General features: G+C 45.7%; 1 long non-coding RNA gene across 1 annotated transcript; it reads left to right on the top strand.

The window, feature by feature from the left end:
- Window positions 1-2,729: 2,729 nt before the first annotated feature.
- Window positions 2,730-4,218, top strand: LOC309620216. Its single transcript, XR_014239461.1, has 2 exons — window positions 2,730-3,699; window positions 3,957-4,218. It is a non-coding gene; the product is annotated as an uncharacterized lncRNA (long non-coding RNA).
- The last annotated feature ends 9,762 nt before the right edge of the window (window positions 4,219-13,980 follow it).

The following is a 13,980-nucleotide window of genomic DNA, read 5'->3' as shown; positions in this document are numbered from 1 at the left end:
CACTGCTTCTGAATCTAAGTGAGGGAGACCCAGAAACCTGGTTAGAAAGGGTAACTGCTAGAATTCATGTTGACAGTAATTCAAGGTATAGGCTCAGTTTGTGTGTGTGTGTGTGATGGGGGGCTGTGTGAATCAAGATACGTTAGGAGATGGTGGACAAACTCTTGAATACAATGGCTAACACAGATTCTCCTTCCCCTTTAATTAGAAGCTGGAAAAGGTCATCGAGAAAAAGTTTAGCATCACCGTTACTGCTGAGAAAAACTTAGCCCTGGGCTGAAGAAAAGAGCAAGTCTGGAGTGGGGTGGGGAGTGTCGGGGCTCCTGGGCTGGAGGTGTGTGTGAGGTGAAGCTGAGAACTGGCGGCTGCTGCCCAGTCGCCGGAGGCGGTGGAACCTTATCCCAGCCACTGCCCAGAGATGCTCGGAGACCGTTAGAGAGGTAGCACCCCACTCCGCCCCGCCCCCAAGACGCGGCTCGCCGAAACTTTTTACTTTTGTTCCTTTGATTAGAGGTTTCCTGGATTTGGCGACAAGTGGCGACCCGGGGGTGCCGTTGGGGCGTGTACTTGTGGGCCCTGGGAATATGTGTGAGAGCAAACATCCCAAGCTACTAAGACATGAGAGTGTGTCTTCTCAATTTGTGGAGATGGGCTTGAATCGTGACCGGCGAAGTTGTGTCAACCCGATCAGTTTTTAACAGCTTTCTGGGGTGTCGCTGGAAACTTCGGGTCCACTCTCTTCACGAGAAACAGTGAAGCGTGCCAGGCGCTGTACCCAGCGCTGGAGAGCTCCGGTTACTGCGTTTGGGTGGGTCTTAGGTCAGGTTTTTTCCGGTGCCATGCTTCCCCCTCCGCAGACCTGCTCCCCTAACTCTCCACCGCATCCCCTCTGCCTGGCGGTCGCCTGCGTGGTCCCAGACCTCAACCCCAGCACCCTCTCCCCCGCCCCGTCTACCTGTAGCTCTGGGTCCCCGGAACCCCGGGCTGGTCCGCATAATGAGTGCGTTGTGCAGCTCTTTCTGTTGATTTAATACAAGTGCACCGTGAATGCGGAAAAATAAATACAAGGACCGAACATATGACTCTCCGTAGTGAAAAGTCTTTTCGAATAAATAAAAAGAGGCTGAGTTTTCACTGTTGAATGTAAATTCCTTTGAAGTGGAACTAATCATTTCAAGGATAGTTCACGTTGTCCTAACAACGCGGGTGAATGGCAAGGGCCCTTCTTTTTGTTAAAAATATGTTTTCTTTCTTTCAGTCAAAACTGATGATGATACCCCTTTCACGCTCTGTCCTCTAGGATCGTAAATCTCCACTCCCAGCTACCCATATCGCACTTTCAGATGCCAAGCCCCCGCGGGTGACCGCTTCTCAGGCGGGGCCCGCGCGCACCCAGCTTCCCGCCCCCGCCCCGGGGCTCCCCGCCCCCGCCGGGTCCCACCTCCCGGCCTTAGGGGGCGCCGCAGCGGGGCGTCCGGACAGGGGGTGCAGCCGCGTCCTGGGGTCCACTGAGCCCGGGAGGGGCAGGGTCCTGGGGCGCACAGGCTGCAACTTCAAACTAGGCGGGATACCGCGAGTTCCATACCTTCCAGGGCCCCCGTCAATCTTGCCCAGGTCCCAGGAATGTGAAAAATGTTCACAAAGACTGCACGCCCCTCGTCCGTGATTATCAGCTGCTGGTGCCCACTTCCTGGGGCGAAAAGGTCATCCGAAACAATCCTGGCCCGCCGAGCCTCTCAGGTCTAACTTTTCTCCCCCGACCGGCGCCTCCCGCCGCAATCCCGAAGACCCTTGCGGCCCGGGCCCCCCGACTTCCCGGCCCCGCGGCGCTAGAGCCGACGCGCGTCCTCGGCACCCTGGCCTCCGGGCCGGCGTCAGTGCTGAAGCGGATGGGGGAACGGGGCGGGCGGGGATTCGCGGCCCCAGAAAGTGTGCCTGTGACCTTGGGCTGGAGAAAGTTGCTCCGAGTTCACCTACTCCGAGGCCCACAGATGGGGGAGGGGGCTCCAGACGGCCAGCCAGTCCCTCTCGGGTGGCGGAAATGCTGAGCCGGGGGCAGGGGCGGCCAGCTGGGGTTCCCCGGACCGGGCCGAGGTGGCCTAGCCCCCCCATCCTTCTGCGTCCCGGCAGAAAAAGGAGGAAAGGGCTCCACCGAGACAAAAGGAGAGGTGCTTCGGTGCCAACAACGAATGGGGCCGGCCGAGAGCCCCCGCAAGGGTGGGCCTGCGCCGGGCGAACCCCGACAGAAGCGTGGGGAGCAGAGCTCCCCGGGAAGGAGCAGGCTGAGCACTTGGTGCCCAGTTCCGCCCCGGGACGAGCTGGCACTTCTGGCGGCCCGGCCCAGGCGGGTCCCACTCGCTTCTTGGGCGCTCGGGGCCGGGCGTTGGAACACCAGCCAGTCGGAAATGTCGAAGGGGCTGATTCCTTCGCCTGGTTTCGCGCCAGGGCTGGCCCCTCGGGGAGAGAACGTGGACGCTGTCGGACCCCAGCGGTGACCGTTTGCGTTCGCCTGAGTTTTAAACTCTTTGCCACCTCCAAGGAGAACCGGCCTGCACGCTGCGGGCGGTCCAGTCCCCGCGCAGAGTGGGCGCGGCTGCCCCGAAGTGGGTGGAGGCGGCTGGGAGGGCCCCCTTTCGCCCCTCCACCCGGGCTCGCGGGTCCGGGCAGCGAACGCCCGCGGTGCAGAGCCAGCACCTCCCCCAGCGCCGCTGGGGCCTGCGAGCGCTCTGGGACCCCGATTAGCGGCTCCCGGACCCGGGAGGAAGCAGCTCGGGGAAAGTTCAGCAGCGGGGCAACTCCGAGGAACTTGGAGTCAGCCGCTAGCTCAGCTCAGGCTCTGATTATTCAAACGAGCTCCTCTGTCTTGAAAACAAAACGAAACAGAAATTCCAAACTCGAGCCGCCGGCTGTGCGCAGCCAACCCGGAGACATGGGCCGGGCCCTGCGGCCGGTTCTGCCCTGGCCCCCACGCCGTCCAGGCTAAGTTACCCAAGAGAATGTTTGGAGGGCTCTGGGGGAAAACTGGGGAACGTTTTTCGAGAACCTCCAAGGGTCCTTCCGGCCTCAGTGTCTGCATCTGTTAAAGGGGAGCAATAATACCCTCTGCTGGGAAGGAGGGAGCTAATTGTGGCTCAGCAGGTGTTCAGAAAATTCTTACTCCGTTTCTGCAGCCCGCAAGCCCCAGCCCCTTAACTTGCCAATTTGGTCAGAAAGGTTGAAAAGGAAAATCGGCGTGAGCGCCGAAGGCGGCTTCGTTGTCCAGATTCTCGGCAGCGGGGTGGGCCCGGGCCCCCAGCACCCCGGAACCCCCGGGCCGCAGGGGGTGGCGTGTACCAGCTACGGCAGCCTTCTCCCCGGCTGCGGCCTGGGGGCCGGGACCGAGCGAGGAGCCACCTGGTGCCCCCTCCTTCCCGCTCAGCCTCCTGGCCTCTGGCCTGTGGGCCGGGAAAGTGGCTTCGAGGCCGGCGTCGAGACTTCGGGAAGCGGAGGAGCAGAACCTAGCGGCAACACCCGATGCGACCTCGGCAACTCCGAGGCCGCTAGCGGCCGTGTCTGCCGCTGAACTGCGCGCACCGGGCTGCCGGGGCCCAGTCGGGGCGCGGCCGCCGGCGCTTCGTTTGGCGGGACTCGGAGCTCGCGGCGGGCGGGCGGGAGGCGCGATCCCGGAGGCTCCTTCCCGCCACCGCGTCGACCGCGGAGGTAACATCTGTGCCGACCCCCCTCCTCACCCCCCCTCCACCCGCCACGCCACTTGTGTGTGTGTGTGTGTGTGTGTGTGTGTTTTAAGAAAGAAAACGAAAAACCAACCTTCCTTTCCCTGCACAATAGACGCACCAGGGGGCCTTTCACTTGGCCAATCTCAGGAGTTTCATATGAACTTCATTAAATCAATTACTCGGTGAACACATCACAATTTATTTGCAATTAGTATCAAAATGTCTTACTTTTCTTAATAGGTCGGAGCAGATGTAGCTACAGAAGGGACAAGGCGTTTTCGTGAAATCTATCTCTTACAACATATTAAATCTTCTGGTCAGAAGAGAAGGCGAAATTCAAAGGCAGTTTAGAGGAGGAGAGAGAAACCACGCTGGAGACAAATGCGATCCGTGCAGGTGTTGGAGCAGCTTGCGTTATAATTGTATCTAGCGAAAAGGTTGCCTTTATTATCCGTAATGATCGAACAAAAGTCACCATAATTAAACGTCTGGTTTTCTCCGATGACTGAGAGGTGCGTGTCTGAAAGGCGCCGGGTACAGCGAGGGACTTCAGAAATGGTTAACAAGACGCCCCGTTCTTTGAATAGTGGCTTTGTCTTATGGAGGTGGGGGGTGGGGGGAGAAGAGACAGAAAGAGAGAGAGAACAGTTATCTAATTTTCATTGCCCCAAACCAGAGATTTATTGATTGCGACAACAGTTTTATTGTACTCGGGGAGGGGATTGCTGCAGGTTTATAGAAACTGATTTACTTTCGTTTGGAAGTAAAATCATATGCAACAGTCTCCCGTTGGAAGGTTGGACCTTAGCTCCTGTTAATACCATTAGTGACACAGGATCGAATTTCAAATGAAGCCTGGTGACAATTACAGACGGAAACAGATGCCCTTGGAAATTTAGGTCAAGTGTTCAAGATTCTGGTTTCATGGTCAAGGTTGTCTTGGGGGTAACCTTGAGGAGACGCTCATAAATCTGTCCTCCTCTCCGAACTGGGGATGCGCCTTCGGGGGGTGGGTGATACGGAGAAGAGCGGGGGGGGGCAGAAAATTTATTTAGAGGGCCCTCAGGTCACCGAAAACAGAAGAGATGCCGGAGTGTTGTAAAACTGGGCTAGTGTGCTGGGCGGGCAGCGTGAGTTGTCTGGTGGGGGGCACTAGCCTGGGGGCGCCGCGGGGAAGAACGACTGCTCGGGCAGGAGCTGCAAAGACCTGGACACTTCCGTCATCCACTTAACCTGAAGGCTGGCCCTTAGCCTCAGAGCGTTGTTTTTGTTTTTTTTTTAACCCATCCGCAAAATGGGAATCATGGTCCCGGCCTGATCTTTCTGGAAGGGTGGTGGCGAGGATTAAGTGTGATAACGAATTTGAAAGCGTCTAGGCTTTCAAATGGAAGGTATTATTCTGAAAGTGCAGCCTCCTTCCTTTGCATTTTAATCACTTGCCCCTCAGCTTAGTGAAAGAGACTTCGTGTCTCTTCCCTCCTGCCCGCGGAAACCTTCCCTGAAAGCTGCCGGCTCCGGCTCTGGCAGCACCGACGTCTTCCCTCAGGGTATAAAAACATGTTGTCTTTTCCCCGGCTCTCCATCCCAACCGGCGTCTTTAAGCGTGGCAATCTTCGGGGTTTACATCCCTCTGGTGGGTGTTTTCCACTTGACAACTCTTTTAAAGACATAGAACCATATTTTATTTACTGCCTACTATAAATTATTTACTAGCAGGCTGAGGTAATTCCATTAAAGCCTCACGGTTTGTTTATACTAAATAGTTATCTGGGGACTCCTTGCTCGCCTTAGAGCGGCGAGGCTCCGGGGATGTGGGGACGGTCCGCGCGGGCAAGAGAGGCCCACGGAAAGGAAAGGGGTCCAGTGGAAACGAAAATGGTCTTATTTGTCTTAATGATTCATTAGAAATTAAATACAATCTGATAATCGTCGTTTTTGTTTGGTGTGAGGTGTCATTACCGCCCCCGCTGCCCCTGCCCATGCCCCCGTGTGGACGGGCTCACCGTCCATAGCAAGAGGACTTCTTCCTAGGAACTAACTCGACGGTGGCATCAATCTGATCTGGGGGGAGATGCAGGAGGCCGTTCTGGGATGAAGGGAGAGGCAGGGGAGGGGAAGTCTGGAGCTCCTTGCCCGGGTTGCTGCGGAAAGAAAGCCCTGCGAACTTTGCCTCTGGTCCCTTCCCCCAACACGTGTATCCGGGCAGAAAAGAGGGAATAGAAAAAACCAGCCTGAGGGAAGGCACCAGGCTTTATAGATTGGCTGCGCGCGCACACGTGTCTCTCTCGCAAGGTTTTAGCACCGGCCCGCTGAGTTACTTCTTTCTACTTTTCTGACTCTGTGTGTGTTATGTGTATATAAAACAATTTACTTCTGTCTCCCAACTTAGGGACCTCTCTGGAAATACCAAACACCCCAGGAGATATATTGGCCTTTGGGGGAGGGGGAGGGGATTCGGCCAACCAACCATAAATGAATTTTTTGTCTGATCTCGCTGCCTTGAGTTATGTTGGCCTTGGAAGGAGGGGGGAATTTATCTATTTCTGTTGAAGCCTTTTTCAAAAGGGGCTCTGGAGGCATGGAGTAATGGTGTGTTAGTTTCCCACCTGGTTTTGCAGATGGGGATGTCAGAATGGTTGGGTTATTGCCATAACACAGGGAGAGATAAACAAGACACCTGGACAAAAAAGCCAGTTGTCTGAAGCAACTCGGAAGTGATCTACAATAAATAGAAAGATCACTGATTTCATAGAAGATTTTTTTTCTCCTTTTCTTTCAGCTGAAATAGAGATGCAAGGTAGGAAAAAAATCATATTGGTCTCAGTGAGTGAAAGACCTACTGCTGTTCATTATAGAGCTGAAGAACTGGAATTGACAAACATTCAGGACACAGCTTCCATTTTCAGTAGTTAGGTTCACCAATAATTTAAAATTCAATGACATATTTTTAATATTCTTGGATTATATTTCCTGGTAATTTGGTTACCTTTATTAGCTGAAATCCTGTTTTATCAAAAAGGAGGAGAAAATTATAATATGTATAAATACCATAGTATGCAAACATGCAGGAGGCATTTTATGATGTTGGAGATGCAGGTTAACCCTCTGAACGTCAAGTTGAATGTGCGTTATATAACCACTATATTTCAATAGCCACATGTATACATTTTTTGAATGGAGGTACAATTTACATAACAAAATTAACCATTTTAAGGTGAACAATTCAGTGATATTTAGTACATTCACAATGTTGTGCAACCACCACCGCTATGTAGTTACAAAACATGTTCATCAAGGACAGTGATGATGGTTGCACAACCATAACGTGAATGTACTTAATACCTCTGAACTGTACACTTTAAAATGGTTAAGATGGTAATTTTTTTAAAAAATTAACTTACTTTCATTACTAAATTCAATCTTAATCCAATCATATGAAAACACCCACTTAAAAAAAAAACCCAACCCAAACCAAACCAACAAACAAAAAAATGTTCATCAACCCAAAATAAAACCCTGTACCCAGTAAATCATTACTCCCCATTCTCCCCAACTCCAAGCGCCTGGCAGATCTTTTTATTGGTGCTTGTATTTCTTAAAACAAGTATTTTCCTCAGCAGCAAAATTTCTGTCTGCTACTATCTCCTTAAAATCTATTTTATCACATTCTATTCCATACATCTAACTACAGATACAAAGAGAGAGGGGATAAACGACATAATCTGCTTATTTGTATTTGTTCTAGAAGCCAATAGAAGGTTTCTAGATTGGTATTTGCAACATGGGTCTTTTTAATGAGAGGCTAGATCCCTGGGCAACACATACAAATACTTCGTTAGTCACTGTGGGAGGGACATGAGTTTGAGGCAACAGTTAATCTTGCTGTCATCAATAGAAAGTGGATTAGAGTGGTATTTTCTCTTTTGAAATGTAATTCATAAAGTTTAACAAAGCAATAGTTATCATCAACCTTTTGGGAAAAAGAGTGCTAAGATGAGTTTTTTTGCAAACCATTTGTTTCTGGGCATAAAAACTGTGCCCTGAATTCACAATCATGGAAAAACTTTGAGAGTCCCATCTCCTTGCTTTGTGTGTGCTGACACATTCATCTATTTCACACGGTTTGCCGCAAAGACGAAAGGAAATATGACTGTGGCTAAAGAATTTTAATCAAAATGGAAGCTACCATTCATGTAGCTAGGACCACAGGGTCCGAGGCCATTGGAGAAGCTACTTCCGTAAGATGGCAGCAAGAGGTCAGGACTGGCCCAGAGTTGTGTGCTCAGAAAGATTTTTGAACCCTACCCACCACCGTGGCTTAATGGGAATTAAAGGAGCAAAGAATGTGTTGGTGGACAAAATCACGGGTGGTCAGTTCTGTAGTTCAACATTGTGCTTTATTCTATTTGAAGAATGATAACTTCCAGAAGAGCTAGCTAATTTTGACCTGTATCGATAAACAGCGAAAGGCATATTTACATTTAATGCTCAGATTAGCCTGTCATGAGGGGAAAACAAAAAGTGGCACTTAAAACAATTCCATTCCTCCTAATACATTCTTCCAGTGAAACCTGTTTCCTTTTTTGCCTTAAACATTCTTCCTGCAACGGGGTTTTTTGACCTATCACTATCGACATTTTGGACTGCATAGTGAGTTTAGTGTCTATGAGCTAGGTAACTGTTATTATTTCCATTTTACAGAGAGGAGAAATTGAGGTACAGGAACCTTAAGTAAATTGCCCAAGGTCACAGAGTTACTAAATGGTTGAGCCAGAATTCAAGTCCAGGCAGTCTGACTCCAGAGCCCAGACTCTCAACCACTCCACTACCTTGCCCGGGGCACGGAGAGAGCAAGGGTGAGCGTGGGGTGTGAGGAGACTGGGGAGGCAAATGGGGGCCAGCCCACGTGAGGACTCTGTAGGTCTCAGGAAGGAATTTGTCTGTATCCTATGACCAGAGAGGAGCCCCTGAACTATTCTGAGCAGAGGAGTGACATGATCTGGCCTACATTTTCACAAGATCACTCTGGCTTCTTGTGAGGATAGACTGTAGGAGTTGGAGTGTCAGCAAGACCAGTAGAGGCTATTGCGGTTATTCAGGTGGGAGATGAGGAGAATCTCAACTAGGATGGTGGTGATGGAGAGAAATGGAGGGATTTAGTAAATATGTTGGAGATAGTGTTGATGGGACCTCCTGGTGAGCCAGATTGGGGAAGTTTAAGTGGAAAGACAGGAACAAATCGGAGATGATTGATAGGTTTGTGTTTGAGCAACTAGATGGATGGTGGTACTTAGCTTCCTTCCTGCTCTTTACCCATGTGGATTCTGGATGCCATCTTGCCTTCCTGACCTCTAGGAACTATTCAGCCACTACCTCTTATTCTTTTCTGGGACAAATGTCAATGCTTTATTTCCAGAACACTCAGAATGCCCCAGGTTCTCCCCACTCAGTCCTAGTGTTCAATATGAACCAACGGTAGTTCAGAGCCAGTTTGCGTGGCAAATATCAGCGTTTAACACCATTGAGAGTTCTCAGTTCACCCCTAGTACATTCTGGAACGAATCCTTCAGGTAACTCCATTTCCCATGTATGGGCAGTATGGCATAAAGAAAAGAGAGTATAACCTGGAAGATGAGGTCACTGGCTCTGGAGTCAGACACATATTCAAATTCCTGCACCACCACTGATTATCTGTATGACCTTAGGCAAGTTACCTAATCTTTCAAAGCTTCAGTGTCCTCATGTGTAAAGTGGGTATAATAATATATTTTCCATTATTAAATGAAAGAATGTATGTAAAGTGCTAATTATAAGTACCTGCCACATCATGTATGGTAAAATTGATCTTTATTATTGCTTTATTTATATTTCTTATTTTTTATATTACTACTATTATTTTTTACCTACTAGTCTTAGTTCTGCCCAGGAAGCAATATAATAAATATGATTCCTCTTCCTCAAGGCAGAATTTAGCATATGTGAAGAATTTCCACCTTACTGAATCTACCCTTCAAAAAATGCCCGTCTTTGATTTGTTCATGGGGTGAAACATTTCCAGATCTCTCTACATCCTTAGCTTGTTCATAGGAATATTGTGAAGAATGAATGAGGTAATGTTAGTGAAAAGACTTTGTGAATTGTGGAAGAGCTAAATAAATATTTTTATTCCTTAAAACATATATATATATGATATATAATGATAAGCTATCCTAATTTGCATATGAAAAATCAGGGCACCAAAATTCAACTGAGACAAACTGCGAATTTCTAAATTTTTATCTAATGTTATTAAAAAAAGAAACCTGTAAATCCATTGTGAGCAAAGATAACTGCATTGCAGGAAACGAGTTCAAATGTATGGTTAACTCCCAGGACATATATGTGGTTTGAAATGTTTATTATCTAGCCTACAATTCAACCTTGACATGCAGTGTACAAATATCATACTTAATTCTAGATTTACAAATTTAACTCTCCTCTATAACACAGGTAAAATAAAAAGAACATGGAATGCTTTTGTGCCAGGTTCTGTGCTAAATCATATATTTATCTTCTAAAAATCAAAGTAAATATATACCACCAATCAAAAGACTAATATAAAAAAAAAGACTAATATAGATGTTACACTTATTAGTCAAAATTATTCACAGATTTATAACCAAAAAAATTCATGTTTTAATTTAAAAATATATCCGTGCTTTAAGTGAATGTCAAAAAAGAACTGTTCTAATTATACTTGTCTCAGGTTGATTTAAAATTGTGAACTAAAATAGGCCTGGCAGTCTCTTTCATCAAGGTCTTAAAGTCTTAGAAATGTTTGAGGTTTTACTTCATCATCAGAGTTGATGAAATACCCTTTCTGCTTTCTACAAAGAAGCTTCAACATTCTTTGTATTACTGAAGTGGCTCCAAAAGGAATTTTTTTTGCTATGAAATAAATTTGGCAAAGTATTAACAACTGATGAATTTAGGTGAAGGTTATATTCTTTAAATTTGTTTGTAGTTTGGAAATTTCCAAAATGAAAAGTTAAGAAAACATATTAAAAAAAAGTTTTCATGAGCCATAAAGAGTTCATTGCATGTTAAAATAATTAAAAAGCTAATACATAAATAAATAAAATAGAAATTATTTGGCAAAAATAGAGTAGATTTACTTTGAAATGTATGGATTTACAATTAACCTAAAATAATATTTGGAAAATGCATTTTAAATTTTATTAAACTTCATTTTTTACTCCTTTTAAAAAGAATATCCCTCGGCTTCTGCAGTCATTCCTTCCACAGATATTTATTGAGCACCTCCACTGTGGCTAGTAATTGTCTAGATGTTATGTGAGATACAAAGATCTATAAGACACGGCCTGTGCCCTCAAGGAATTTACAAGCTAGAAGTAGTATCATATTCTTCAAAAAGCTTTGACAGTGTAAACAGAAACTATAAGCTTATAAAAGAAAGCAAGCAAATCTACTCCAGAAGTCCATTTTGTAATATCACTACCCTGATTCTGAAGTTGACGTCTTTCTCTAAGGCAGAGATGGTTCCTATCATTGTCTCTTCATCCTTTGTCCTTCTCTTTCTCTTCTTCCTCTTCCTTCACCTCCGTTTTTTTCTTCCTTTTTCTTAGTTGTTCACATCATCAATTTTCATTCATACTTTTTCAGTGCCTGCAAACAATTTTTGATCCTTAAAGTTAGTTATTGTTTTTATGCTTTTAAATGGTAGGAAGGACAGAAGCATAAACTATAATTAGCCTAGGAATATTAGAAATTTTTTTCAATAAAAACATTAGCTTCACATGATCAGTGCTTTTTCCATTAAATAGTGTTTTATTACTTTAGGTAAATTGATCCAATAAGACATTAAGACATCTTTAAAAACCCCATAATAGAGAACTTTTGTGTGAAAAGAATGATTCCTTTATGGTCTCCATCACCTGCTCTCCTGGGTCCCTGCCTTAACTCAGTCTTCTGTACTTTAAAATCCTCAGAAATATGGGTTGAGAGGTGTGACATTGTGTATTAGCAACAATTACCACAGAATATGACTTCTTTCTTTGGCCTGCCTCTTTTCACTGCTCTGGGGCCTTTTTGATGGCAAAGGAAACAAAATGATCTAATACCTGCTTCCCAGTGTTTGCATTTAACTATAGAAGAATGCTCACTTTGTGTCAGCAAAACATGGGGGTCTGTGAACAACAGCAACAAGAGGGGGTGATGAGGGGTTTAGTCTGATTACAAGATTCAAAGCTGAGGACTTTTTAAGGGAGGAAGGAAGAGAATAGCAATGAGAAGAAAAAAGACGTCTACTGCATCTCCTTACAAGCCGAGGGGATCTTCCCATGTGGACTAGTATAGAACTACTTTATTAATCCACTGCATACTATTCCATAATGTGGGTGGGTCATAATTTAGTTAAACTTTCCAGCAGCTAATGGATATTTAGGTTATTTCTATTTTTTTGATATCACATGCAATCTCATGCAGTTTTTTTTTTTTTTTCTGTGGTTCTTATATAGAAAGAACTTACTTCTCCCTCCAAGGGGAAAAAAGTGAAGGCTCTTCTGTATTTTATCCTGTGCTTCAAGATCACAGAATGTCAGAATTGAAAGGGGCTTTAGACATTTTCGTGTCTCTACTCAAGCCTCTACTACCTCCTCTCCCATCCCCATTCTCAGCGAGTGACCTTGTTTCCCATTTCCTCCAGAAAATAGAAGTAATCAGAAGAGATCATCCACAAGTTCCCAGTACCATGTGTTCACACCTACCTGGAGATTCTGTACCCCTGGACTTGTCCTTCTCTCCAGTTATTATGAATGAGCCATTGTGCTACTGGCTAAGGATAGCGTCTCGTCTTCTTGTGTACACAATAGATTCTACTCTTTTTGCATGCTCAAAGACACGAGCTTAACAATTCTTCCTGCTCCCTGCTGCATCATCAAATTTTCTCTCTCTAATGGATCATTCCCGTTACCATACAATCATGTTGTTATTTCTCCTATCTTAAAAAGTATACTTTCTTGACCCTACTTCCTCTTCTAGATACCGATCCACTTCTCTGCTCTATTCTGCAGCAAAATTCAAGAGTTGTCTATACTCATGGATTTAAATTCTTCTTCTTTCATTATATTTTTAAAACATCTTTATTGGAGTATAATTGCTTTACAATGTTGTGTTACTTTCTGCTGTATAACAAAGTGAAATCAGCTATAAGTATACATATATCCCCATATCCCCTCCCTCTTGCATCTCCCTCCCACCCTCCCTATCCCACCCCTCTAGGTGGTCACAAAGCACCGAGCTGATCTCTCTGCGCTATGCTGCTGCTTCCCACCAGCTATCTATTTTACATTTGGTAGTGTATATATGTCAATGTTACTCTCTCACTTCGTCCCAGCTTACCCTTCCCCCTCCCCGTGTCCTCAAGTCCATTCTCTACGTCTGTGTCTTTATTCCTGTCCTGGCCCTAGGTTCATCAGAACCTTTTTTTTTTTTTTTTAGATTCCATATATATGTGTTAGCATACGGCATTTGTTTTTCTCTTTCTGTCTTACTTCACTCTGTATGACAGACTCTAGGTCCATCCACCTCACTACAAATAACTCAATTTCGTTTCTTTTTATGGCTAATATTCCACTGTATATATGTGCCACATCTTCTTTATCCATTCATCTGTCGATGGACACTTAGGTTGCTTCCATGTCCTGGTTATTGTAAATAGAGCTGCAATGAATATTGTGGTACATGACTCTTTTGGAATTATGGTTTTCTCAGGGTATATGCCCAGTAGTGGAATTGCTGGGTCATATAGTAGTTCTATTTTTAGTTTCTTAAAGAACCTCCATACTGTTCTCCATAGTGGCTGTATCAATGTACATTCCCACCAACAGTGCAAGAGGGTTCCCTTTTCTCCACACACTCTTCAGCATTTACTGTTTATAGATTTTTTGATGATAGTCATTCTGACCCATGTGAGGTGATACCTCATTGGAGTTTTGATTTGCATTTCTCTAATGATTAGTGATGTTGAGCATATTTTCATGTGTTTGTTGGTAATCTGTATATATTCTTTGGAGAAATGTCTATTTAGGTCGTCTGCCCGTTTTTGGATCGGGTTGTTTGTTTTTTCAATATTGAGCTGCATGAGCTGCTTGTATATTTTGGAGATTCATCCTTTGTCAGTTGCTTCGTTTGCAAATACAATGGAGAAAAGACAGCCTCTTCAATAAGTGGTGCTGGGAAAACTGGGCAGCTACATGGAAAAGAA

Source organism: Balaenoptera borealis, assembly GCF_965194805.1.
Source record: "Balaenoptera borealis genome assembly, chromosome: X".
Taxonomy (NCBI): domain Eukaryota; kingdom Metazoa; phylum Chordata; class Mammalia; order Artiodactyla; family Balaenopteridae; genus Balaenoptera; species Balaenoptera borealis.
The sequence above is the reverse complement of the archived record's forward strand: the minus strand, read 5'-3'. Positions and strand labels throughout refer to the sequence as shown.